This window comes from Labrus mixtus, chromosome 9 (assembly GCF_963584025.1).
Source record: "Labrus mixtus chromosome 9, fLabMix1.1, whole genome shotgun sequence".
Classification (NCBI taxonomy): domain Eukaryota; kingdom Metazoa; phylum Chordata; class Actinopteri; order Labriformes; family Labridae; genus Labrus; species Labrus mixtus.
The window spans coordinates 10393003-10396465 of record NC_083620.1 but is presented as its reverse complement, the minus strand read 5'-3'; the positions used below and the strand labels follow the sequence as shown (position 1 = coordinate 10396465).

At 39.6% G+C, this 3463-nt stretch overlaps 1 protein-coding gene and 2 long non-coding RNA genes across 3 annotated transcripts in view; 1 reads left to right on the top strand and 2 right to left on the bottom strand.

The window, feature by feature from the left end:
* Positions 1-208: 208 nt before the first annotated feature.
* On the bottom strand, positions 209-2629 carry LOC132980206 (uncharacterized). The gene is made up of 2 exons (XR_009674145.1): positions 1298-2629; positions 209-1159 (listed from the first exon to the last, which is right to left on the bottom strand). It is a non-coding gene; the product is annotated as an uncharacterized LOC132980206 (long non-coding RNA).
* Positions 570-1009, top strand: LOC132980207 (uncharacterized). The gene is made up of 2 exons (XR_009674146.1): positions 570-696; positions 767-1009. It is a non-coding gene; the product is annotated as an uncharacterized LOC132980207 (long non-coding RNA).
* Positions 2630-3439: 810 nt separating the features above from the next.
* The window catches only part of efhd1 (EF-hand domain family, member D1), an 11294-nt gene continuing 11270 nt past the window's right edge, over positions 3440-3463 (bottom strand). The window contains exon 5 of the mRNA XM_061046198.1: positions 3440-3457. The gene's annotated coding sequence lies outside the window, so the exon portion shown is untranslated. The remainder of the gene's footprint in view (positions 3458-3463) is intronic.

The window sequence follows — 3463 nt, the reverse complement described above, 5'->3', positions numbered from 1 at the left end:
GTGTATTTTGTGCTTTGAGACTCTGGGGTAAAAGAAAATAAGTCCAGATTTTGAGAAACAACCAGAAAAAACTTTCTTTCAGTGGAAAACAAAGTAAATCAAATGTATGAATGCATGTCTGCTTTGGGCTTCCATAGTTGAATATTATGGGTTGTGTTAAGACAAAAATTACATATTTTTCTTTTCATAAGGAAAAAGAGATTCTGTATATTTTTTTAACATCACTTTAATTTGTTCATTATTGCAATCAAGTCAAACATTTCCATCCTGACGGGGTTTATAACAACACAACATCTTTACAAGTGCCCAAAAATATATCTCAATGACTTTGTCTTTATATTTGGCAACTTATAAATCTCTGCTAAAACAAATAACAATATATATACTATTTTATTCATGAAAAAATACATTGTCCATTTCCACAACAAATAGTTACGTTTTATACGTACAGTAGATTTCTTATATGACACCTGGAACATGCTACAACTGAAAAACATGAAGATACAGAGTAAATAATGAGCCGGATACTGAATATACAAAGTAAATAATGGTAAAGGGACGGACACTGAAGATACAGAGTAAATAATGGGCTGGATACATCAGATACAGAGTAAATAATGGGCCGGGTAATGAAGATACAGAGTCAATAATGATAATGGGACGGACACTGAAGATACAAAGAAAATAATGGGCCAGGTAATGAAGATACAGAGTAAATAATGGGCCTGATCCTGAAGATAGAGCGTGAATAATGGTAATGGGAAAGACACTGAAGATACAGAGTAAATAATGGGCCGGATACTGAATATACTGAGTAAATAAAGGGCCGAAGATACAGAGAAATTAAGGGCTGGAGGACTCTCCTGTCAGGCTCTGACCCTGGACGCAATCAGATGAAGGATTGAGCAGGTTCTGGTCATATTTAAACATTTATTTCAGCTTTTATGAAAAAGTGGATGTGTATATTTGTGGTACTGTTCCTCTAACATCCAGTAACATTGACCAATAATGACGAGAGAATAAAACTAGCACTCACAGTGACGAGAATGTTTTCTAACTGAGGAGAGAGGACTACATCCCTGTCTCAACTCCTTCAGAGCTGTCTGTCTGTCTGTCTGTCTGTCTGTCTGTCTGCCGGTCTGTCTGTCTGTCTGTCTCTCTACCTCTCTCTGTCTGTCTGTCTGTCTGTCTGCCTGCCTGCCTGTCTGTCTGTCTGTCTGTCTGTCTGTCTGTCTGTCTGTCTGCCTGCCTGCCTGTCTGTCTGTCTGTCTGTCTGTCTGTCTGGCCGTCTCTCTACCTCTCTGTGTGTCTGCCTGCCTGTCTGTCTGTCTGTCCGTCTCTCTACCTCTCTGTGTGTCTGCCTGCCTGTCTGTCTGTCTGTCTGTCTGTCCGTCGTGTTTCACTAAAACAAAATGCTACATGTATCGTGGTAATCGGGGTTGTCGTTCTTAGTTTTGGTTGGTCCTGGATGTTGACCCTACAGATGTCATTCATAGTGACATTATAGACCAAGTAGAGTTATACATTATATAACCCCTAAAGTAGTTTCCCCCGAAAATATTCCAACAAATAATTTTAATATCAAACATGAAATAATTTCAAATAAGGAACCCTTGATCTATCAGTAATTGTGGATTATGGCACCCCCTGTGGTCAAAGTATGTAGTGTCCACGTCACACTAAGTCCTAAATCCAAAGACACTTAAAGAAGCCAAACATCCGGCTGTAGGTTGTAAGTTCTTATGTGTTCACAGTGTTAAAATAAAGTTTCTATAAAAAAATAAAGATTAGAACAGAGCTTAGCATACATGTAGTGTTGATCTTTACAAAGATTTAGGATCAATATCAGACCTGTAGTCCTCACCACCAACAACAAGACAACAAAGCGGACAAGGTGGACACTGATGACCTGTTTCTACTGAGGGTCTGATTCACATAAGGATTGATTCAGACCCTTAGCTCAACCTGTGATAAGGAGTTTAAATGACACTGTCAAATTCACCACATGCAAAGAGTTAAATGCTCCCCTAACTGCGCTGCAGAGCAAACAATGTGTCTATGTTTATTATTCAGTCATTTGAGAAACAATGGGCTCTTTCTCTGTAGATCAGCCTCATTGTAAAAAGAGTCTAACTCACAAACAGAGGGCGCTAACAGCCACACACAGTTAGAGTGAAAAAATGAACGTCTGCTGAGAGTTGGTGGTAACAGCGCCATAGGATTTATAAGAGATGTGACACTCAAAAATTCCAGTGATCAGTAAAACAATTACATCTCTGTATGCCTTCAAAATAACATATATTAAAACGCAAAGAAGTTCACTTCTTTAAATCTGAATGTGCTTCAGACTGTTTAAATCTGAGGCTGCTTCCGACTCTTTAAATCTGAAGCTGCTGCAGAATCTTAAAATCTGAAGCTGCTGCAGACTCTTTAAATCTGAGGCTGCTTCAGACTCTTTAAATCTGAGGCTGCTTCCGACTCTTTAAATCTGAAGCTGCTGCAGAATCTTAAAATCTGAAGCTGCTGCAGAATCTTAAAATCTGAAGCTGCTGCAGACTCTTTAAATCTGAGGCTGCTTCAGACTCTTTAAATCTGAAGCTGCTGCAGAATCTTAAAATCTGAAGCTGCTGCAGACTCTTTAAATCTGAGGCTGCTTCAGACTCTTTAAATCTGAGGCTGCTTCAGACTCTTTAAATCTGAAGCTGCTAGACTCTTTAAATCTGAAGCTGCTGCAGACTCTTTAAATCTGAAGCTGCTGCAGAATCTTAAAATCTGAAGCTGCTGCAGACTCTTTAAATCTGAGGCTGCTTCAGACTCTTTAAATCTGAAGCTGCTGCAGACTCTTTAAATCTGAAGCTGCTGCAGAATCTTAAAATCTGAAGCTGCTGCAGACTCTTTAAATCTGAGGCTGCTTCAGACTCTTTAAATCTGAAGCTGCTGCAGACTCTTTAAATCTGAGGCTGCTGCAGACTCTTTAAATCTGAGGCTGCTTCAGACTCTTTAAATCTGAGGCTGCTTCAGACTCTTTAAATCTGAAGCTGCTGCAGACTCTTTAAATCTGAAGCTGCTGCAGACTCTTTAAATCTGAAGCTGCTGCAGAATCTTAAAATCTGAAGCTGCTGCAGACTCTTTAAATCTGAGGCTGCTTCAGACTCTTTAAATCTGAGGCTGCTGCAGACTCTTTAAATCTGAAGCTGCTGCAGACTCTTTAAATCTGAAGCTGCTGCAGACTCTTTAAATCTGAAGCTGCTGCAGAATCTTTAAATCTGAAGCTGCTGCAGACTCTTTAAATCTGAAGCTGCTGCAGACTCTTTAAATCTGAAGCTGCTGCAGACTCTTTAAATCTGAAGCTGCTGCAGAATCTTTAAATCTGAAGCTGCTGCAGACTCTTTAAATCTGAAGCTGCTGCAGACTCTTTAAATCTGAAGCTGCTGCAGAATCTTTAAATCTGAAGCTGCTGCAG